We start from the raw sequence: 26018 nt of genomic DNA, 5'->3' as shown, positions 1-26018 counted from the left end.
TCGCTCTGGAACTGAAATCGGAATCCTCACTGACATTTCCCCTCTCTGAAAGTCTGATAAATGCCGGAAAGATGACTAAGTAAAAAAAAAAATTATTTTCAACTTTTTTCAATTTTACCCCCGTGGGATATATATTTTACCCACACACATTTGGAACTCTCCTGGGGTACCCTCACACATATTATTCCCTCATTTAGCGGATATTTTCACAAAAAAGTGAAATTTTCAAAAATTCAGAACATTGGCTGAAAACGACTAAATATCAAGGACTCATCGGGCGAATCGCTCTGGAACTGAAATCGGAACGCTCACTGACATTTCCCCTCTCTGAAAGTCTGATAAACTCCGGAAAAATGACTAAGCCCAAAAAAAATTTTTTTCAACTTTTTTCAATTTTACCCCCGTGGGATATATATTTTACCCACACACATTTGGAACTCTCCTGGGGTACCCTCACACATGTTATTCCCTCACTTAGTGGATATTTTCACAAAAAAGTGAAATTAACAAAAATTCAGAAAATTGGCTGAAAATGACTAAATATCAAGGACACATCGGGCGAATCGCTCTGGAACTGAAATCGGAACGCTCACTGACATTTCCCCTCTCTGAATGTCTGATGAATTACGGAAAAATGACTAAGTCCAAAAAAAAATTTTTTTAAACATTTTTCAATTTTACCCCCGTGGGATATATATTCTACCCACACACATTTGGAACTCTCCTGGGGTACCCGCACACATATTATTCCCTCATTTAGCAGATATTTTCACAAAAAAGTGACATTTTCAAAAATTCAGAAAATTGGCTAAAAACTACTAAATATCAAGGACTCATCGGGCGAATCGCTCTGGAACTGAAATCGGAACGCTCACTGACATTTCCCCTCTCTGAAAGTCTGATAAACTCCGGAAAAATGACTAAGCCCAAAAAAAATTTTTTTCAACTTTTTTCAATTTTACCCCCGTGGGATATATATTTTACCCACACACATTTGGAACTCTCCTGGGGTACCCTCACACATGTTATTCCCTCACTTAGTGGATATTTTCACAAAAAAAGTGAAATTGTAAAAAATTCAGAAAATTGGCTGAAAACGACTAAATATCAAGGGCTCATCGGGGAAATCGCTCTGGAACTGAAATCGTAACACTCACAGACATGTTCCCTCTCTGAAAGTCTGATAAACGCCAGAAAAATGACAGTCCAAAAAAAAATTTTTAAAAACTTTTTTCAATTTTACCCCCGTGGGATATATATTCTATCCACACACATTTGGAACTCTCCTGTTGTACCCTCACACATATTATTCCCTCATTTAGCGGATATTTTCACAAAAAGTGAAATTTTCAAAAATTCAGAAAATTGGCTAAAAACTGCTAAATATCAAGGACTCATCGGGCGAATCGCTCTGGAACTGAAATCGTAACACTCACTGACATTTTCCCTCTCTGAAAGTCTGATAAACTCCGGAAAAAAGACAAAGTCCAAAAAAAAAATTTTTTTAACTTTTTTAAATTTTACCCCCATGGGATATATATTCTACCCACACACATTTGGAACTCTCCTGGGGTACCCACACATATTATTCCCTCATTTAGTGGATATTTTCACAAAAAAGTGAAATTTTCAAAAATTCAGAAAATTGGCTGAAAACGATTAAATATCAAGGACTCATCGGGTGAATCGCTCTGGAACTGAAATCGGAATCCTCACTGACATTTCCCCTCTCTGAAAGTCTGATAAATGCCGGAAAGATGACTAAGTAAAAAAAAAAATTATTTTCAACTTTTTTCAATTTTACCCCCGTGGGATATATATTTTACCCACACACATTTGGAACTCTCCTGGGGTACCCTCACACATATTATTCCCTCATTTAGCGGATATTTTCACAAAAAAGTGAAATTTTCAAAAATTCAGAACATTGGCTGAAAACGACTAAATATCAAGGACTCATCGGGCGAATCGCTCTGGAACTGAAATCGGAACGCTCACTGACATTTCCCCTCTCTGAAAGTCTGATAAACTCCGGAAAAATGACTAAGCCCAAAAAAAATTTTTTTCAACTTTTTTCAATTTTACCCCCGTGGGATATATATTTTACCCACACACATTTGGAACTCTCCTGGGGTACCCTCACACATGTAATTCCCTCACTTAGTGGATATTTTCACAAAAAAGTGAAATTAACAAAAATTCAGAAAATTGGCTGAAAATGACTAAATATCAAGGACTCATCGGGCGAATCGCTCTGGAACTGAAATCGGAACGCTCACTGACATTTCCCCTCTCTGAATGTCTGATGAATTACGGAAAAATGACTAAGTCCAAAAAAAAATTTTTTTAAACATTTTTCAATTTTACCCCCGTGGGATATATATTCTACCCACACACATTTGGAACTCTCCTTGGGTACGCTCACACATATTATTCCCTCATTTAGCGGATATTTTCACAAAAAAGTGAAATTTTAAAAAATTCAGAAAATTGGCTGAAAACAACTAAATATTAAGGACTCATCGGGCGAATCGCTCTGGAACTGAAATCGTAACACTCACTGACATTTTCCCTGTCTGAAAGTCTGATAAACGCGGGAAAAATGACTAAGTCCAAAAAAAAAATGTTTTAAACTTTTTTCAATTTTACCCCCGTGGGATATATATTCTACCCACACACATTTGGAACTCTCCTGTTGTACCCTCACACATATTATTCCCTCATTTAGCGGATATTTTCACAAAAAAGTGAAATTTTAAAAAATTCAGAAAATTGGCTGAAAACGACTAAATATCAAGGACTCATAGGGCGAATCGCTCTGGAACTGAAATCGGAACGCTACCTGACAATTCCCCTCTGAAAGTCTGATAAACGCCGGAAAAATGACTAAGTCCAAAAAAAAAATTGTTTAAACTTTTTAAATTTTACCCCCATGGGATATATATTCTACCCACACACATTTGGAACTCTCCTGGGGTACCCTCACACATATTATTACCTCATTTAGCGGATATTTTCACAAAAAAGTGAAATTTTAAAAAATTCAGAAAATTGGCTGAAAACGACTAAATATCAAGGACTCATCGGGCGAATCGCTCTGGAACTGAAATCGTAACACTCACTGACATTTTCCCTCTCTGAAAGTCTGATAAACGCGGGAAAAATTACTAAGTCCAAAAAAAAATTTTTTAAACTTTTTTCAATTTTACCCCCGTGGGATATATATTCTACCCACACACATTTGGAACTCTCCTGGGGTACCCTCACACATGTTATTCCCTCACTTAGTGGATATTTTCACAAAAAAGTGAAATTAACAAAAATTCAGAAAATTGGCTGAAAATGACTAAATATCAAGGACTCATCGGGCGAATCGCTCTGGAACTGAAATCGGAACGCTCACTGACATTTCCCCTCTCTGAATGTCTGATGAATTACGGAAAAATGACTAAGTCCAAAAAAAAATGTTTTAAACTTTTTTCAATTTTACCCCCGTGGGATATATATTCTACCCACACACATTTGGAACTCTCCTGGGGTACCCTCACACATGTTATTCCCTCATTTAGTGGATATTTTCACAAAAAAAGTGAAATTTTCAAAAATTCAGAAAGTTGGTTAAAAACGACTAAATATCAAGGACTCATCGCGGGCGAATCGCTCTGGAACTGAAATCGGAACACTCACTGACATTTTCCCTCTCTGAAAGTATGATAAACTCGGGAAAAATGACTAAGCCCAAAAAAAAATTTTTTTCAACTTTTTTCAATTTTACCCCCGTGGGATATATATTTTACCCACATATATTTGGAACTCTCCTGGGGTACCCTCACACATGTTATTCCCTTACTTAGTGGATATTTTCACAAAAAAGTGAAATTAACAAAAATTCAGAAAATTGGCTGAAAATGACTAAATATCAAGGACTCATCGGGCGAATCGCTCTGGAACTGAAATCGGAACGCTCACTGACATTTCCCCTCTCTGAATGTCTGATGAATTACGGAAAAATGACTAAGTCCCAAAAAAAATTTTTTTAAACTTTTTTCAATTTTACCCCCGTGGGATATATATTCTACCCACACACATTTGGAACTCTCCTGGGGTACCCTCACACATATTATTCCCTCATTTAGTGGATATTTTCACAAAAAAGTGAAATTTTAAAAAATTCAGAAAATTGGCTGAAAACGACTAAATATCAAGGAATCATCGGGGAAATCGCTCTGGAACTGAAATCGTAACACTCACTGACATTTTCCCTCTCTGAAAGTCTGATAAACGCGGGAAAAATGACTAAGTCCAAAAAAAAAATTTTTTAAACTTTTTTCAATTTTACCCCTGTGGGATATATATTCTACCCACACACATTTGGAACTCTCTTGTTGTACCCTCACACATATTATTTCTTCATTTAGCAGATATTTTCACAAAAAAGTGAAATTTTCAAAAATTCTGAAAATTAGCTAAAAACTACTAAATATCAAGGACTCATCGGGCGAATCGCTCTGGAACTGAAATCGGAACGCTCACTGACATTTCCCCTCTCTGAAAGTCTGATAAACTCCGGAAAAATTACTAAGTCCAAAAAAAAATTTTTTTCAACTTTTTTCAATTTTACCCCCGTGGGATATATATTTTACCCACACACATTTGGAAATCTCCTGGGGTACCCTCACACTAGTGTTGAGCGATACCTTCCGATATCAGGAAATATCGTATCGGATTGGATCGGGCCGATACCCAAAAAGTATCGGATATCGCCGATTCCGATACCGGAAACCAATGCAAGTCAATGGGACACAAATATCGGAATGAAAATAAACCCTTTCTTTCCTTGTAGGTTAATTCTACATGAAGTAAAACAACTAAGAATAATGTAGAATGACATGAAAAGCCGGCAATTCATCAGCGGCATTCACCGGTACCCGACAATTTACAACAGAAAGAATAGAGCTTCACACATAGATTAGGTAGATAGAACCATGTCAGTCACATATATATGAAGTACAGTGACAGTGTTGCTTACTGTACTTGTCATTTAGTGTAAAGGATTTATTTAAAAAAAATATTAGTGTTTTCGTGCACCGTCTCTTTAAGAAAGCCGGCCGGCAATTCAGCATCTGTACCCGACAATTTAGAATAGAAAGAATAGAGAATCACACATAGATTAGATAGATAGAAACATGTCAGCGTTCTGCTGCGGTCCAGCCTGTCATCTCGATGTAGCAGAGCTGAAGCTGTCGTGGGAACCATGGAAAGGTAAGGATGAGGTTGCTTTATTATTTTTCTTTTATTGAAGGAGATCGTTGGCTTCAGCTGGAATGGGCGTGACTGTAAGTATGGTTTAATTTAGAACAATAAAGAATTGTGTCTTTATTTCAATTAAAGGACTTTTTTCTGGGTGTTTGTGTTTTTTTTAAATACTTTACTAGAAATTCATGGCGGACATGTCTAATATTGGCGTGACCCCATGAATTTCGGGCTTAGGGCCAGCTGATAATGCCAAGCTGGCCTTAACCCCTTTATTACCCAGTGAGCCACCGCACCAGGGCCCTGGATGAGTTGGGTACAGCGCCAGAAGATGGCGCTTCTATGAACGCGCAATTTTCCGGGACGGCTGCGGACTGCAATTTTCAGCGGGGGGGGGGCCAGAAAGCTTGGGCCTCCCTGCACTGCGGATTCCAGCCCCCAGCTGCCTTGTTGTACCTGGCTGGACACAAAAATAGGGCGAAGCCCCACTTATTTTTTTTTAAATTATTTCATGAAATTCATGGAATAATTAAGAAAAAAAGGGCTTCCCTATATTGTTGTGTCCGGCCAGGTACAAATAGGCAGCTGGTGGTTGGGGGCAGCCCGTTCCTGCCTGCTGTACCTGACTGGACACAAATATAGGGCGAAGCCCCACATAATTTTTTTTTAATTATTTCATGAATTTCCTGAAATAATTAAAAAAAAATTGACGTGGGGCTTTGCACTATATTTGTGTCCAGCCAGGGACAGCAGGCAGGAACGGGCTGCCCCCAACCACCAGCTGCCTATTTGTACCTGGTTGGACACAACAATATAGGGAAGCCCTTTTTTTCTTAATTATTCCATGAATTTCATGAAATAATTAAAAAAAAAAAAAACGTGGAGCTTCTCCCTATTTTTGTGTCCAGCCAGGTACAACTAGGCAGCTGGGGGCTGGAATCTGCAGCGCAGGGAGGCCCAAGCTTTCTGCCCCCCCCCGCTGAAAATTGCAGTCCGCAGCCGCCCCGGAAAATGGCGCGTTCATAGAAGCTGGATGCTGTACCTGGCTGGCCTACAAAAATATGGCGAAGCCCACGTCAAAAGTTTTGGGAAAAATTAATTAAAAAATAAATAATAATTTAGGGACTGCATCTTTATTAACTCCTCAAATGTCATTTAGTGTTAAAATAAAGGATTTATTTAAAAAAAAAATGGCGTGGGATCCCCCATAATTTTAGTCTCTAGCGGAGGTTAAGCAGATGGCTGGGGCAGATGTTTGAAGCCTGGGAAGGGGGTAAAACCCACGGAGCTTCCCAGGCTACTAATATCAGCCCCCAGCTGAATACCTAGCCTTTACTAGCTATTAAAATGGGGGACCCCCCCAAAAAAATGACGTGGGGTCCCCCCTATTTTAATAGCTAGCAAAGGCTAGGCAGACAGCTGGGGGCTGATATTAATAGCCCAGGAAGGGTGCCATGAATATTGGCCCCCTCCCAGGCTAGAAACACCAGCCGTCAGCCGCCCCAGAAATGGCGCATCCATAGGATGCGCCAATTCTGGCACTTAGCCTCGCTCTTCCACGCTGCCCTGGTGCGGTGGCAGGGGGTAATAGTGGTGGGGTTCATGTCAGCGCCAGCTGCCATGAAGCCCAGGTTAGTAATGATGGGCGTCTATAAGACACCCCCATTACTAACCTACAAAGTGTTAAAAAGAAAAAACATACTACACCCAGAAAAAAATAATTTATTTGAAATAAAACACACCATTTTATTTAATTCTTAGTTTACTAAAAATAATAGTTACCTGTCCACGTTCCTGCGCTGATCTCCCATGCACAGCTGTCACATCTGGAGATGGTGACAGCTGTGCATGGCTGCTGTAAGCTCACGCTGCCGGGAACACGTCCGCTCCCGGCAGCGGGAGCCACTGACTGAGGTCACCGGAGTGCATTCAGGCAGCGCAGCTCCGGAGACCTCCTTTACCGCACTGCTGTACCGTGGGAATTTCTCACGATACAGCAGGGCCGTAAAGCAGCTAACCGGAGCAGCGCTGCCTGAACTCCGGTGAACCCTTACGGCCCCGTCATTCTAGCGGCGTCAGCGGTTCAGAGCGGTCACATTCTATGTGGCTGCTCTGAACTGGAGATCTTCGTGGGACACTCGTGGACTACTCCGGAGGGGTAAGGATAAGGTTGTGATTTATTATTTTATATTTTATTACAGGAGATCGATGGCTTCGGGGAATTAGGTGTCTAGGTGAGTATAGGTGTAGTTTTTTATTTTTTACTTTATTTTAGGTGGCGATCGGCGGGGACAGGTAATGTATGAACTAATTTCTTTTAGGTAACCACTGGCCACCAATGACATGTATCTAACATTTATTGGGGACACAGTAGGGCAATTTATATAGCAGGATCAGGCTGATGGGAACTACTGCTCCCATCGAGTTGATCCTGCTGGCACGAGTGGACGGGGGACAGACATAGGCCGATGGGAGTAGTAGTGTCACATCGGCCTAGGTCTGCCTGCACGCACAGACACCGCGCACACCCGCACAAACATCGCACACACACCCCGCACACACACCCCGCACACACACCCGCACACACACCCCGCACACAAACATCGCACACACACCCCGCACACACATCGCACACACACCCCGCACGCACACCCCGCACGCACACCCCGCACACACACCCCGCACACACACCCCGCACACACACCCCGCACACACACCCCGCACACACACCCCGCACACAAACATCGCACACACACCCCGCACACACACCCCGCACACACACCCCGTACACACACCCCGCACACACACCCCGCACACACACCCCGCACACACACCCCGCACACAAACATCGCACACACCCCGCACACACACCCCGCACACACACCCCGCACACACACCCCGTACACACACCCCGTACACACACCCCGCACACACACCCCGCACACACACCCCGCACACACACCCCGCACAAACATCGCACACACACCCCGCACACACACCCCACACACACACCCCGCACAAACATCGCACAGACACCCCGCACACACACCCCGCACACACACCCCGCACAAACACCCCGCACAAACATCGCACACACACCCCGCACACACACCCCGCACACACACCCGCACAAACATCGCACACACACCCCGTACACACACCCCGCACACACACCCCGCACACACACCCCGTACACACACCCCGCACACACACCCCGCACACACACCCCGCACACACACCCCGCACACACACCCCGCACAAACATCGCACAGACACCCCGCACACACACCCCGCACACACACCCCGCACAAACATCGCACACACACCCCGCACACACAACCCGCACACACACCCCGCACAAACAACGCACACACACCCCGCACACACACCCCGCACACACACCCCGCACAAACACCCCGCACAAACATCGCACACACACCCCGCACACACACCCCGCACACGCACCCGCACACACCCCGTACACACACCCCGTACACACACCCCGCACACACACCCCACACACACACCCCGCACACACATCGCACACACACCCCTCACACACACCCCGCACACACACCCCGCACAAACATCGCACAGACACCCCGCACACACACCCCGCACACACACCCCGCACACACACCCCGCACAAACATCGCACACACACCCCGCACACACACCCCGCACACACACTAATCATGACGGGTCTGGGAGGTGAGGCTGACCTGTGCGGCCGTGGGAAAGTTCATGTGAGTTCATGCAGTCAAGCATGAACTCACATGAACCCTCTGAGGGCACCGCGGCTACTTCAAATGAACAGCTGATCGGCATCAGCTGATACCTCAGCTGTTCATTTGAAATAACCGGCGGGAAAGCGCAGCACAGAACGGGAAAGCCGGCGGTGAAGTCTTTTCACTGCCGGCTTCCCCGCCCGGGTCCTTCGCTCCTTGGTGCTGCGCTCCCCGCCCGGTCCTAATTTACAATTGGGATTGGAGGTGGCGAGGGGAGCGGAGGATCGGGGTGGGAGGTGGCGAGGGGAGCGGAGGATCGGGGTGGGAGGCTGCGGGGAAGCAGTATGGGGCTGTGTGATTGTTTAAAAGCCGGCGGCTTTTTACCGCCCGCCGGCTTTTAAACAATCAGGAGAATTCTTCCCCGCTGGGATGGCATTCTGATGACAGGCTGGATCGCGCTGCCATCCAACTTGTCATCCTTCACAGACACTGCAGAGCGCAGGCATTATGGGAACTTCCGATTCCGGTATTCGATATTGTAAAAGTATCGGAATTAAGTATCGGAATTCCGATACCGCGAATATCGGCCGATACCCGATATTACAGTATCGGAATGCTCAACACTACCTCACACATATTATTCCCTCATTTAGTGGATATTTTCACAAAAAAGTGAAATTAACAAAAATCAGAAAATTGGCTAAAAACTACTAAATATCAAGGACTCATCGTGCGAATCGCTCTGGAACTGAAATCGGAATGCTACCTGACATTTCCCCTCTGAAAGTCTGATAAACGGCGGAAAAATGACTAAGTCCAAAAAAAAAATTTTTTAAACTTTTTTCAATCTTACCCTCATGGGAAATATATTCTACCCACACACATTTGGAACTCTCCTGTTGTACCCTCACACATATTATTCCCTCATTTAGCAGATATTTTCACAAAAAGTGAAATTTTCAAAAATTCAGAAAATTGGCTAAAAACGACTAAATATCAAGGACTCATCGGGCGAATCGCTCTGGAACTGAAATCGGAACACTCACTGACATTTTCCCTCTCTGAAAGTCTGATAAACGCCAGAAAAATGACTAAGTCCAAAAAAAAAAATTTTTAAACTTTTTTTAATTTTACCCCCGTGGGATATATATTCTACCCACACACATTTGGAACTCTACTTGGGTACCCTCACACATATTATTCCCTCATTTAGCGGATATTTTCACAAAAAAGTGAAATTTTAAAAAATTCAGAAAATTGGCTGGAAACGACTAAATATCAAGGGCTCATCGGGCGAATCGCTCTGGAACTGAAATCGTAAAACTCACTGACATTTCCCCTCTCTGAAAGTCTGATAAACGAGGGAAAAATGACTAAGTCCAAAAAAAATTTTTTTACATTTTTTACAATTTTACCCCCGTGGGATATATATTCTACCCACACACATTTGGAACTCTCATGGGGTACCCTCACACATATTATTCCCTCATTTAGCGGATATTTTCACAAAAAAGTGAAAGTTTAAAAAATTCTGAAAATTGGCTAAAAACGACTAAATATCAAGGATTCATCGGGCGAATCGCTCTGGAACTGAAATCGTAACACTCACTGACAATTTCCCTCTTTGAAAGTCTGATAAACGCCGGAAAAATGACTAAGTCCAAAAAAAAAAATTTTTGAAACTTTTTTCAATTTTACCCCCGTGGGATATATATTCTACTCACACACATTTGGAACTCTCCTGGGGTACCCTCACACATATTATTCCCTCATTTAGTGGATATTTTCACAAAAAAGTGAAATTAAGAAAAATTCAGAAAATTGGCTGAAAACGATTAAATATCAAGGACTTATCGGGCGAATCGCTCTGGAACTGAAATCGTAACACTCACTGACATTTTCCCTCTTTGAAAGTCTGATAAACGTCAGAAAAATGACTAAGTCCCAAAAATAAATTTTTTAAACTTTTTTCAATTTTACCCCCGTGGGATATATATTCTACTCACACACATTTGGAACTCTCCTGGGGTACCCTCACACATATTATTCCCTCATTTAGCGGATATTTTCACAAAAAAGTGAAATTTTAAAAAATTCTGAAAATTGGCTGAAAACGACTAAATATCAAGGACTCATCGGGCGAATCTCTCTGGAACTGAAATCGTAACACTCACTGACATTTTCCCTCTCTGAAAGTCTGATAAAAGCCAGAAAAATTACTAAGTCCAAAAAAAAAATTTTTTCTACTTTTTTCAATTATACCCCCGTGGGATATATATTCTTCCTACACACATTTGGAACTCTCGTTGGGTACCCTCACACATATTATTCCCTCATTTAGTGAATATTTTCACAAAAATTTGAAATTAACAAAAATTCAGAAAATTGGCTAAAAACGACTAAATATCAAGGACTCATCGGGCGAATCGCTCTGGAACTGAAATCGTAACACTCACTGACATTTTCCCTCTTTGAAAGTCTGATAAACGCCGGAAAAATGACTAAGTCCAAAAAATTTTTTTTTAAGCTTTTTTCAATTTTACCCCCGTGGGATATATATTCTACCCACACACATTTGGAACTCTCCTGGGGTACACTCACACATATTATTCCCTCGTTTAGTGGATATTTTCACAAAAAAGTGAAATTAACAAAAATTCAGAAAATTGGCTGAAAACGACTAAATATCTAAGACTCATCGGGCGAATCGCTCTGGAACTGAAATCGGAACGCTAACTGACATTTCCCCTCTTTGAAAGTCTGATAAACTCCGGAAAAATGACTAATTCCAAAAAAAAAAATTTTTCAACTTTTTTCCATTTTACCCCCATGGGATATATATTCTACCCACACACATTTGGAACTCTCCTGGGGTACCCTCACACATATTATTCCCTCATTTAGCAGATATTTTCACAAAAAAGTGAAATTTTCAAAAATTCAGAAAATTGGCTCAAAAACGACTAAATATCAAGGACTCATTGGGCGAATTGCTCAGGAACTGAAATTGGAATGCTCACTAAAATTTCCCTCTCTGAAAGTCTGATAAACGTCGGAAAAATCACTAAGTCCAAAAAAAATGTTTTAAAACTTTTTTCAATTTTACCCCCTTGGGATATATATTCTACCCATACACATTTGGAACTCTCCTGGGGTACCCTCAAACATATTATTCCCTCATTTAGCGGATATTTTCACAAAAAAGTGAAATTTTCAAAAATTCAGAAAATTGGCTGAAAATGACAAAATATCAAAAACTCATCGGGCGAATCGCTCTGGAACTGAAATCGGAACACTCACTGACATTTCCGCTCTCTGAAAGTCTGATAAACGCCGGAAAAATGACTAAGTCCAAAAAGTAATTTTTTAAAACTTTTTTCAATTTTACCCCCGTGTGATATATATTCTACCCACACACATTTGGAACTCTCCTGGGGTTCCCTTATCATATTATTCCCACATTTAGCGGATATTTTCACAAAAATTGACATTTTCAAAAATTCAGAAAATTGGCTAAAAACGACTAAACATCAAGGACTCATCGGGCGAATCGCTCTGGAACTGAAATCGGAACGCTCACTGACATTTCCCCTCTCTGAAAGTCTGATAAACTCCTGAAAAATTAATAAGTCCAAAAAAAAAATTTTTGAAACTTTTTTCAATTTTACCGCCGTGTTATATATATTCTACCCACACACATTTGGAACTCTCCTGTTGTATCCTCACACATATTATTCCCTCAATTAGTGGATATTTTCACAAAAAAGTGAAATTTTCAAAAATTCAGAAAATTGGCTGAAAACGACTAAATATCAAGGACTCATTGGGCGAATTGCTCAGGAACTGAAATTGGAATGCTCACTGACATTTCCCTCTCTGAAAGTCTGATAAACGCCGGAAAAATGATTAAGTCCAAAAAAAAATTTTTTTAAACTTTTTTCAATTTTACCTCCGTGGGATATATATTCTACCCACACACATTTGGAACTCTCCTGGGGTACCCTCACACATATTATTCCCTCATTTAGCGGATATTTTCACAAAAAAGTGAAATTTTCGAAAATTGGCTGAAAATGACTAAATATCAAGGACTCATCTGGCGAATCGCTCTGGAACTGAAATCGGAACGCTCACTGACATTTCCCCTCTCTGAAAGTCTGATAAACTCTGAAAAAATGACTAAGTCCAAAAAAAAAATGTTTTAAACTTTTTTCAATTTTACCCCCTTGGGATATATATTCTACCCACACACATTTGGAACTCTCCTGTTGTATCCTCACACATATTATTCCCTCATTTAGTGGATATTTTCACAAAAAAGTGAAATTTTCAAAAATTCAGAAAATTGGCTAAAAACGACTAAATATCAAGGACTCATCGAGCGAATCGCTCTGGAACTGAAATCGTAACACTCACTGACATTTTCCCTCTTTGAAAGTCTGATAAACGCCGGAAAAATGACCAAGTCCAAAAAAAATTTTTTTAAGCTTTTTTCAATTTTACCCCCGTGGGATATATATTCTACCCACACACATTTGGAACTCTCCTGGGGTACCCTCACACATATTATTCCCTCATTTAGCGGATATTTTCACAAAAAAGTGAAATTTTCAAAAATTCAGAAAATTGGCTGAAAACGACTAAATATCAAGGACTCATTGGGCGAATTGCTCAGGAACTGAAATTGGAATGCTCACTAAAATTTCCCTCTCTGAAAGTCTGATAAACGCCGGAAAAATGATTAAGTCCAAAAAAAAATTTTTTTAAACTTTTTTCAATTTTACCCCCGTGGGATATATATTCTACCCACACACATTTGGAACTCTCCTGGGGTACCCTCACACATATTATTCCCTCATTTAGTGGATATTTTCACAAAAAAGTGAAATTTTCAAAAATTCTGAAAATTGGCTGAAAACGACTAAATATCAAGGACTCATCGGTCGAATCGCTCTGGAACTGAAATCGGAACGCTCACTGAAATTTCCCCTCTCTGAAAGTCTGATAAACGCCGGAAAAATTACTAAGACCCAAAAAAAATTTTTTACAACTTTTTATAATTTTACCCCCGTGGGATATATATTCTACCCACACACAGTTGGAACTCTGCTGGGGTACCCTAACACATATTATTCCCTCATTTAGCGGATATTTTCACAAAAAAGTGAAATTTCAAAAATTCAGAAAATTGGCTGAAAATGACTAAATATCAAGGACTCATCGGGCGAATCGCTCTGGAAATGAAATCGGAATGCTCACTGACATTTACCCTCTCTGAAAGTCTGATAAACTCTGGAAAAATGACTAAGTCCAAAAAAAAATTTTTTTCAAACTTTTTTCAATTTTACCCCCGTGGGATATATATTCTATCCACACACATTTGGAACTCTCCTGGGATGCCATCACACATATTATTCCCTCATTTAGTAGATACTTTTACAAAAAGGTGAAATTTTCAAAAATTCAGAAAATTGGCTGAAAACGACTAAATATCAAGAACTCATCAGGCGAATCGCTCTGTAACTGAAATCGGAACACTCTCAGACAATTTCCCTCTCTGAAAGTCTGATAAGGCTATGTGCCCACGTTGCGGACCTGAAGCATATTTTTTACGCTTCTCCCTGGCGGGAAAATCGCATGCGGATATTACATGCGGTTTTCCCGCCAGGTAGAAGCATTTGTGAGGCGTCTTTGCATGCATTTCCGCATGCGGGTTATCAAGCACTTCTCCAAGCATCACTTGGAAAAGTGCTTGACAACTTGTTCAGAATGGTAAAAAATAAAAAAATAAACTTTATACTCACCTTCTGATGCATTCTCTGCCCCGTCCAGAGGCTTGAGCGGCTCACGCTGTTGTGTGCAGGACCTGCGGTGACGTCATTGAGTCATGTGGAGGGTCACATGACTCAATGACGTGGCAGGTCCTTCAGACAACAGCGCGACGGAGGGAAAACATCAGAAGATAAGTATAAACTTTATTTTATTCTTTTTTTTACAGGTTCTTTGGTACCCAGGTCTGGATGAGAGTCTCCTCTCATCCAGACTTGGGTACCATCCGCACATTGATTCCGCTGCGCTTCCGCAAAATTAATGAACATGCTGCGGATTTTTGACCGCAGCATATACGCTGCGGAAAAATCCGCAGCATGGGCATTGACATTGCGGAATGCCATTGGGGACCATGGGGTGCGGATATACATGCGTTTTTCAAGCGTTTACGCTGCGGAAATTCCGCAGCATATACGCCTGAAAAACGCTACGTGGGCACACAGCCTAAACGCCGGAAAAATGACTAAGTCCAAAAAATTTTTTTTTTTAACTTTTTTCAATTTTAACCCAGTGGGATATATATTCTACCCACACACATTTGGAACTCTCCTGGGGTACCCTCACACATAATATTCCCTCATTTAGCGGATATTTTCACAAAAAAGTGACATTTTCAAAATTTCAGAAAATTGGCTGAAAACGACTAAACATCAAGGACTCATTGGGCGAATCGCTCTGGAACTGAAATCGGAACGCTCACTGACATTTCCCCTCTCTGAAAGTCTGATAAACGCCGCAAAAATTACTAAGACCCCAAAAAAAATTTTTTCAACTTTTTATAATTTTACCCCCGTGGGATATATATTCTACCCACACACATTTGGAACTCTGCTGGGGTACCCTCACACATATTATTCCCTCATTTAGCAGATATTTTCACAAAAATGTGAAATTTTCAAAAATTCAGAAAATTGGCTGAAAGCGGCTTAATATCAAGAACTCATGGTCGAATTGCTCTGGAACTGAAATCGGAACACTCACTGAAATCTCCCCTCTCTGAAAGTCTGATAAACGCCGGAAAAATGACTAAGTCTAAAAAAAAAATTTTTTCAACTTTTTATAATTTTACCCCCGTGGGATATATATTCTACCCACACACATTTGGAACTCTCCTGGGGTACCCTCACACATATTATTCTCTCATTTAGCGGATATTTTCACTAAAATTGAAATTTTCAAAACTTCAAAAAAATGGCTAAAAACGACTAAACATCAAGGACTCATCGGGCGAATCGCTCTGGAAATGAAATCGGAATGCTCACTGACATTTCCCCTCTCTGAAAGTCTGATAAACGCCGGAAAAATGACTAAGTCCAAAAAAAAATTTTTTAAACTTTTTTCAATTTTACCCCCGTGGGATATATATTCTACCACAAACATTTGGAACTCTCCTGGGGTACCCTCACACATATTATTCTCTCATTTAGCGGATATTTTCACAAAAAAGTGAAATTTTCAAAAATTCAGAAAATTGGCTGAAAACGACTAAATATCAAGAACTCATGGGGCGAATCGCTCTGGAACTGAAATCAAACACTCACTGACATTTCCCCTCTCTGAAAGTCTGATAAAAGCCGGAAAAATGACTAAGTCCAAAAAATTTTTTTTTTAAAGTTTTTTCAATTTTAACCCCGTGGGATATATATTCTACCCACACACATTTGGAACTCTCCTGGGTTACCATCACACATTTTATTCCTTCATTTAGCAGATATTTTCACAAAAAAGTGAAATTTTCAAAAATTCTGAAAATTGGCTGAAAACGACTAAATATCAAGGACACATAGTGCGAATCGCTCTGGAACTGAAATCGGAATGCTCATTGACATTTACCCTCTCTGAAAGTCTGATAAACGCCGCAAAAATTACTAAGAGCCCAAAAAAAATTTTTTTAAACTTTTTCCAATTTTACCCCCGTGGGATATATATTCTACGCACACACATTTGGAACTCTCCTGGGGTACCCTCACACATATTATTCCCTTATTTAGCGGATATTTTCACAAAAAAGAGAAATTTTCAAAAATTCAGAAAATTGGCTGAAAATGACTAAATATCAAGGACACATAGTGCGAATCGCTCTGGAACTGAAATCGGAATGCTCATTGACATTTCTTCTCTCTGAAAGTCTGATAAACGCCGGAAAAATGACTAGGTCCAAAAAAAAATTTTTTTAAACTTTTTTCAATTTTACCCCCGTGGGATATATATTCTACCCACACACATTTGGAACTCTCCTGGGGTACCCTCACACATATTATTCCCTCATTTTGCAGATATTTTCACAAAAAAGTGAAATTTTCAAAAATTCAGAAAATTGTCTGAAAATGACTAAATATCAAGGACTCATTGGGCGAATCGCTCTGGTACTGAAATCGGAACGCTCACTGACATTTCCCCTCTCTGAAAGTCTGATACACGCCGGAAAAATGACTAAGTCCAAAAAAAAAAAATTTTCAACTTTTTTCAATTTCCCCCCCCCCGGGATATATGTTCTACCCACACACATTTGGAACTCTCTTGGGGTACCATCACACATATTATTCCCTCATTTTGGAGATATTTTCACAAAAAAGTGAAATTTTCAAAAATTCAGAAAATTGTCTGAAAACGACTAAATATCAAGGACTCATTGGGCGAATCGCTCTGGTACTGAAATCGGAACGCTCACTGACATTTCCCCTCTCTGAAAGTCTGATAAACGCCGGAAAAATGACTAAGTCCAAAAAAAAAAAATTTTCAACTTTTTTCAATTTTACCCCCCCGGGATATATGTTCTACCCACACACATTTGGAACTCTCCTGGGGTACCATCACACATATTATTCCCTCATTTAGCGGATATTTTCACAAAAAAGTGAAATTTTCAAAAATTCAGAAAATTGGCTGAAAACGACTAAATATCAAGGACACATTGTGCGAATCGCTCTGGAACTGAAATCGGAATGCTCACTGACATTTCCCCTCTCTGAAAGTCTGATAAACGCCGGAAAAATGACTAAGTCCAAAAAAAAAATTTTTTCAGCTTTTTTCAATTTTACCCCCGTGGGATATATATTCTACCCACAAACATTTGGAACTCTCCTGGGGTACCCTCACACATATTATTCTCTCATTTAGCAGATATTTTCACAAAAAAGTGAAATTTTCAAAAATTCAGAAAATTGTCTGAAAACGACTAAATATCAAGGACTCATTGGGCGAATCGCTCTGGTACTGAAATCGGAACGCTCACTGACATTTCCCCTCTCTGAAAGTCTGATAAACGCCGGAAAAATGACTAAGTCCAAAAAAAAAAAATTTTCAACTTTTTTCAATTTTACCCCCCCGGGATATATGTTCTACCCACACACATTTGGAACTCTCCTGGGGTACCATCACACATATTATTCCCTCATTTAGCGGATATTTTCACAAAAAAGTGAAATTTTCAAAAATTCAGAAAATTGGCTGAAAACGACTAAATATCAAGGACACATTGTGCGAATCGCTCTGGAACTGAAATCGGAATGCTCACTGACATTTCCCCTCTCTGAAAGTCTGATAAACGCCGGAAAAATGACTAAGTCCAAAAAAAAAATTTTTTCAGCTTTTTTCAATTTTACCCCCGTGGGATATATATTCTACCCACAAACATTTGGAACTCTCCTGGGGTACCCTCACACATATTATTCTCTCATTTAGCAGATATTTTCACAAAAAAGTGAAATTTTAAAAAATTCTGAAAATTGGCTGAAAACGACTAAATATCAAGGACACATTGGGTGAATCGCTCTGGAACTGAAATCGGAATGATCACTGACATTTCCCCTCTCTGAAAGTCTGATAAACGCCGGAAAAATGACTAAGTCCAAAAAAATTGTTTTTTCAACTTTTTTCAATTTTACCTCCGTGGGATATATATTCTACCCACACACATTTGAAACTCTCCTGGGGTAACCTCACACATATTATTCCCTCATTTAGCGGATATTTTTACAAAAAAGTGAAATTTTCAAAAATTCTGAAAATTGGCTGAAAACGCCTAAATATCAAGAACTCATCAGGCGAATGGCTCTGGAACTGAAATCGGAACACTCACTGACATTTTCCCTCTCTGAAAGTCTGATAAATGCCAGAAAAATGACTAAGTTCAAAAAAAAATTATTAACAACTTTTTTCAATTTTCCCCTCGTGGGATATATATTCTACCCACACACATTTGGAACTCTCCTGGGGTACCCTCACACATATTATTCCCTCATTTAGTGGATATTTTCACAAAAAAGTGAAATTTTCAAAAATTCAGAAAACTGGCTGAAAATAACCAAATAACAAGGACTCATCGGGCGAATCACTCTGGAACTGAAATCGGAACACTCACTGACATTTCCCCTCTCTGAAAGTCTGATAAACTCCTGAAAAATGACTAAGTCCAAAAAAAAATTTTTTTAAACCCTTTTCAATTTTACCCCGTGGGATATATATTCTACCCACACACATGTGGAACTCTCCTAGGGTACCCTCACACATATTATTCCCTCATTTAGCGGATATTTTCACAAAAAAAGTGACATTTTCAAAAATTCTGAAAATTGGCTGAAAACGACTAAATATTAAGGACTCATGGGGCGAATCGCTCTGGAGCTGAAATCGTAACAATCACTGACATTTTCCCTCTCTGAAAGTCTGATAAACGCCGGAAAAATGACTAAGTCCAAAAAAAAAAATTTTTCAACTTTTTTCAATTCTACCACCGAGGGATATATATTCTACCCACACACATTTGGAACTCTCCTGGGGTACCATCACACATATTATTCCCTCATTTAGCGGATATTTTCAAAAAAAGTGAAATTTTCAAAAATTCAGAAAATTGGCTGAAAACGACTAAATATCAAGGACTCATCGGGCAAATCGTTCTGGAACTGAAATCGTAACACTCACAGACAATTTCCCTCTCTGAAAGTCTGATAAACGCTGGAAAAATGACTAAGTCCAATAAAAAAAAATTTCAGCTTTTTTCAATTTTACCCCCGTGGGATATATATTCTACCCACACACATTTGGAACTCTCCTGGGGTACCCTCACACATATTATTCCCTCATTTTGCAGATATTTTCACAAAAAAGTGAAATTTTCTAAAAATTCAGAAAATTGGCTGAAAACGACTAAATATCAAGAGCTCATCACGCGAATTGCTTTGGAACTGAAATCGTAACACTCACTGACATTTTCCCTCTCTGAAAGTCTGATAAACGCTGGAAAAATGACTAAGTCCAATAAAAAAATTAATAAATATCAAGGACTTATCGGTAGTGTTGAGCGATATCTTCCGATATCGGGAAATATCGGATCGGATTGGATCGGACCGATACCGAAAAAGTATCGGATATCGCCGATTCCGATACCGGAAACCAATGCAAGTCAATTGGACAGAAATATCGGAATGAAAATAAACCCTTTCTTTCCTTGTAGGTTAATTCTACATGAAAGAAAACAACTAAGAATAATGTAGAATGTATTGGGGGAGGTGGGGGAGACAATAAAGGCATAGAGGTTTAGCCCAATCAAATGGAATAGCAGGAATTAATATTTTTTTTAAGACGTTCTGAGTTACGGAAATATTGACTATGTTAAGTATTTTTATATTTTGTCAGATATTTATGTTTCACTACTTCCATGCTCTTCACCTTCTTTTTTACTTCTCCCACACTTTCTCCTTCATCATCCTCAGCATCTTTTTCATCCACTTCTTCACCTTCTTCATCTTCTTCTTCTTCACCTTCTTCGTATTATTCTTTTTTTTTCATTCTTCATATTCTACTTCTTCATCTTCTTCATATTCTTCTTCTTCATCATATTCTTATTTGTGACAGGCATTCCTGTAGTTGTTATCTATAAAAGGTTGGACATTACACCTTTCGTTCTGCCCGTCACAAAAGATTTACAACAGGATTTGTCCGCGTTCAGTTTGGCCTGCAGCAGCAGGTCTTTTCCAGGGGCACCACGAGGAGGAACGGACTCACCCCCATACACTGCTTAGTCATCTTCTGCTTATAATTTAGATATTATCTTTTTCTCTGATTTTTAGTCTTATGCTTAATGTTCTTCCACTTTTTGTTCTGCAGCTTCTTGTATTTCTGCTTCTTGGTTTTCTGTCTCTTGTTCATCTGTATCTTGGTGCTTGTCTTCTCTTCTTTGTCCTCTTGGTCAACTTCTTCAGGGTCATCTTCTTGGTCTTCTTCGGGGTGGTCTTCAGGGTCGTCATCTTCGGGGGTCCTCCTCTTCGGGGTCCTTGTCTTCTTTGGGTTGGTCTTCTGGGTCCTCGTCTTCGGGGTCCTCGTCTTCTTCAGGGTGGTCTTCAGGGTCCTCGTCTTCTTCGGGGTGGTCTTCAGGGTCCTCGTCTTCTTCGGGGTGGTCTTCAGGGTCCTCGTCTTCAGGGCCATCGTCTTCGGGGTCCTCGTCTTCTTAGGATTGGTCTTCAGGGTCCTCGCCTTCAGGGTCCTCGTCAGGGAGATCCAGAGTGATTACCAAGAACCATTTCAAAAAGCTTGAACTTGGAAATGTAGCAGAAGGTACAAGAAAGCCGAGGAACTACTGAGGACCAGCTGACGGTACTGGAACCCGGATGGGTAGCAGAAGGTACAAGAGCCAATGGAACTGCCGAAGACCAGCTGACGGTACTGGAACTCGGTTACTAAGCAGGAGGTACCTGTGCCAGAAAGCACTACCAAGGACCAGCAGACGTTGGTGGAACTTGGATACCGAGAAGGAAGCACCTAATCCAAAGGCACTGCCGAGAACCAGCTGACGGTACTGGAACCCGGATGGGTAGCAGAAGGTACCCATGTAAAAAAAAGTTCAAGGCCGCGAGCCGGCCGCAGTTACCAAAACCCACAGTCCTACAGGGGGTGCTTGTCCTATTGGCACTATGGAACCAGCCTTCATTGCCAGATCCCACAGCCCACATAGGAGTCACCTAAACTGCAGGCACCATAGAGTCGGCTAACCCGACCGCAACACGACAGGACAATGCATTGGAGGCAAAGTGACGTTGACACTACCCGGAAACAGCTGGCGTGCTGGAACCAGGCTGGGCAGGAGGGAGTACCCGTGACAAAGACACTGCCAAGAACCAGCTGACGGTACTTGAACCCGGATGGGTAGTAGAAGGTACAAGAGCCAATGGAACTGCCGAAGACCAGCTGACGGTACTGGAACTCGGTTACTAAGCAGGAGGTACCTGTGCCAGAAAGCACTACCAAGGACCAGCAGACGTTGGTGGAACTTGGATACCGAGAAGGAGGCACCTAATCCAAAGGCACTGCCGAGAACCAGCTGATGGTACTGGAACCCGGATGGGTAGTAGAAGGTACAAGAGCAAATGGAACTACCAGGAGAATTTGCCGGACACACAGCAGGGGAACAGCTGACGTTACTGAACCCCAATAACACTGGAGCAAGCGTTGACTGTGCAGACGGCACTTCTGAGCAGCAACTAGCGGTATTGGAGCCCAGGGTAAATACTAAAAACAGAGGAGCCAGAGGTGTATTTTGAGGAGGTTTTAAATCAGTAGTACAGTGGATGTGGACAAAGCAGGAGAAATTGCCGTCCGCACAGCAGGGGAACAGCTGACGTTACCGAACCCCAATAACACGGCAGCAAGTGTTGACTGTGCAGACAGCACTTCCGAGCACCAACTGGCGGTGTTGGAGCTCAGGGATAATACTAAAAACAGAGGAGCCAGAGGTGTATTTGGAGGAGGTTTTAAATCAGTAGTACAGTGGATGTGGACAGAGCAGGAGAAATTGCCGTCCGCACAGCAGGGGAACAGCTGACGTTACTGAACCCCAATAACACGGCAGCAAGTGTTGACTGTGCAGACGGCACTTCCGAGCGCCAACTGGCCGTGTTGGAGCTCAGGGATAATACTGAAAACAGAGGAGCCAGAGGTGTAATTGGAGCAACTTTAAAATCTGTAGTAGTGAGAATGTGGACAGAGCAGGAGAAATAGCCGTCCGCACAGCAGGGGAACAGCTGACGTTACTGAACCCCAATAACACGGCAGCAAGTGTTGACTGTGCAGACGGCACTTCCGAGCGCCAACTGGCGGTGTTGGAGCTCAGGGATAATACTGAAAACAGAGGAGCCAGAGGTGTATTTGGAGGAGTTTTTAAATCAGTAGTACAGTGGATGTGGACAGAGCAGGAGAAATTGCCGTCCGCACAGCAGGGGAACAGCTGACGTTACTGAACCCCAATAACATGGCAGCAAGTGTTGACTGTGCAGAGGGCACTTCCAAGCGCCAACTGGCGGTGTTGGAGCTCAGGGATAATACTGAAAACAGAGGAGCCAGAGGTGTAATTGGAGCAACTTTAAAATCTGTAGTAGTGAGAATGTGGACAGAGCAGGAGAAATTGCCGTCCGCACAGCAGGGGAACAGCTGACGTTACCGAACCCCAATAACATGGCAGCAAGTGTTGACTGTGCAGACGGCACTTCCGAGTGCCAACTGGCGGTGTTGGAGCTCAGGGATAATACTGAAAACAGAGGAGCCAGAGGTGTATTTGGAGGAGGTTTTAAATCAGTAGTACAGTGGATGTGGACAGAGCAGGAGAAATTGCCGTCCGCACAGCAGGGGAACAGCTGACGTTACTGAACCCCAATAACACGGCAGCAAGTGTTGACTGTGCAGACGGCACTTTCGAGCGCCAACTGGCGGTGTTGGAGCTCAGGGATAATACTGAAAACAGAGAAGCCAGAGGTGTAATTGGAGCAACTTTAAAATCTGTAGTAGTGAGAATGTGGACAGAGCAGGAGAAATTGCCGTCGCACAGCCGGGGAACAGATGACGTTACTGAACCCCAATGACACGGCAGCAAGTGTTGACTGTGCAGACGGCAATTCCGAGCGCCAACTGGCGGTGTTGGAGCTCAGGGATTACAGTTCAGGTGGTAGAAACATGAACAGAACAGGAGACCTGGATACTGTTGCCAACCAATTATTTATTCTGGAAGAGGACTGGCAAATTCATGAGAGATCCAGGCCTTGTTCATTTTGAGAAAAGTAAGCCGGTCAACGTTATCGGAGGATAGTCGCATGCGACGGTCTGTTAGTACACCACCTGCGGCACTAAAGACGCGTTCCGATAATACACTAGCAGCAGGGCAAGCTAGCACCTCCAATGCATACTGACTAAGCTCTGGCCATGTATCCAGCTTACAGACCCAAAACTTGAAGGGAGAAGAGCTGTCTGGGAGTACACTAAGAGGGCAAGACATGTAGTCTGTCACCATCTGACGGAAACGTTGCCTCCTGCTGACTGGAGCCGTCTGTGATGGTGTAGACATTTGTGGTGGCGGGGACACAAAACTTTGCTACATTTCGGCCATCCTGGTCTTGCCTTGTGCTGAGGCGCTGCTTCTGCTCCCTCTTTGTGCAGTGCTTCCTCCACTGCCTCGACGCACTGAGCTGCTTTGTAAAGCACTAGCAGCACTGCTCTTGGTTGGAATGGAGAACATGATGGAATGCACCAGTGCGTCTTGGTACTCCGTCATTTTACGCTCCCGGTTCAACGGTGTTATGAGGCTTTGTAAGTTGTCCTGGTAGCGAGGATCTAGGAGGGTGGACACCCGATAATCAGCCGTGTTGAGAATGTGGGCGATGCGGCGGTCGTTTCTCAGGCACTGCAGCATGAAATCAACCATGTGCTGCAGACTGCCAACTGGCCAAGAAACTCTGTCCCCTGCTTGAGGCGTGATCTCTGCCTGCTCTGCATCACCCCACCCTCGCTCTAGATACTGACTACTAGAGCATTGTGTTCCTCCCTCCTCTGGACAGATGTCTTCCTCATCCATTGACTCCTCCTCATCCTCCTCACAAAGTGTCCCCTGCCTAGGCCTTTGTGAGGAGCCACGTTGCGCAGACTGTAGAGAAGCAGATGGCATTTGTGACTCCTCATCCTCCACCTCTTCCAAAACCTCATCCCTTAGTGCTTGCAGTGTTTTTTCAAGCAGGCAGTTAAGGGGGATAGTCATGCTGACTAGTGCATCATCTGCACTCGCCATCCGCGTGGAATAATCGAAGGCACAGAAAACGTGGCAAATGTCCTTCATAGAGGCCCACTCAGTGGTGGTGAAGTGTGAACGGCGCACACTGCGACTTGTTTGCGCCTGCTGCAGCTGGTACTCCATTACTGCTGCCTGGTGCTCACACAACCTCTCCAACATATGTAACGTTGAATTCCACCTGGTGGGTAGGTCACATATGATGCGATGTTCCGGAAGACGTAATCGGCACTGCAGAGCTTCAATGCGTGATCTTGCATTGCTGGAACACCGCAAGTGAGCGCACTCTATGCGGACCTTGTGAAGCAGTGCATCAAGATCCAGATAGTCCCTCAAAAAACTCTGCACGACCAAGTTGAGCACTTGTGCCAGACATGGGATGTGAGTGATGTTGCCTAGGCCCAGAGCTGCCACCAGATTTCAGCCATTGTCACACACTACCATGCCTGGCTGGAAATTCGCTGGCACAAACCACACGTCGCTCTGCTGCTTGATGGCATTCCAGAGCTCCTGCGCTGTGTGGCTTCAATTCCCCAAAGAAATTAATTTTAATACGGCCTGTTGACGTTTGGCCACGGCTGTGCTCATATTGGTCACCATAACAGGTAACCGTTCACGGGTCGATGTGGAGGTAGACCGTGATGGCTCCTGCAGCGCTGATTCAGAGAAACTGGAGTATGAGGAGGAGTCAATGTGTACAGACTGGATTCCTGCAATCCTTGGAGTTGGCAGAACACGTACAGCGCCACACTCAAGATCTGTACCCGGCTCCACAACATTTACCCAATGGGCAGTGAGGGAAAGGTATCGTCCCTGTCCATGCTTACTGGTCCACGCATCGGTGGTCAGGTGGACCTTGCTACTGACGGCGTTTTGTAGCGCATGTTTAATTTTTCCCTCCACATGATGTTGCAGGGCAGGGACGGCTTGCCTGCTGAAATAAAAGCGGCTGGGCACGTTGTATTGTGGGACTGCCAATGCCATAAAGTTACGGAATGTGTCAGTCTCCACCAGCCTGAATGATAGCATTTCAGGGGCCAGCAGTTTAGCAATGCCAGCATTCAGAGCCTGTGCTCGGGGGTGGTTTGCCGAGTATGGGCGCCTTTTCTCCCATGCCTGTGCTAACGATGGCTGTAGACTGGCCTGGGAGTGTGAGG

This window comes from Phyllobates terribilis, unplaced genomic scaffold, assembly GCF_046119375.1.
Source record: "Phyllobates terribilis strain yellow unplaced genomic scaffold, ASM4611937v1 Scaffold_3__8_contigs__length_932513732, whole genome shotgun sequence".
NCBI classification, from domain to species: Eukaryota; Metazoa; Chordata; class Amphibia; order Anura; family Dendrobatidae; genus Phyllobates; species Phyllobates terribilis.
The sequence above is the reverse complement of the archived record's forward strand: the minus strand, read 5'-3'. Positions refer to the sequence as shown.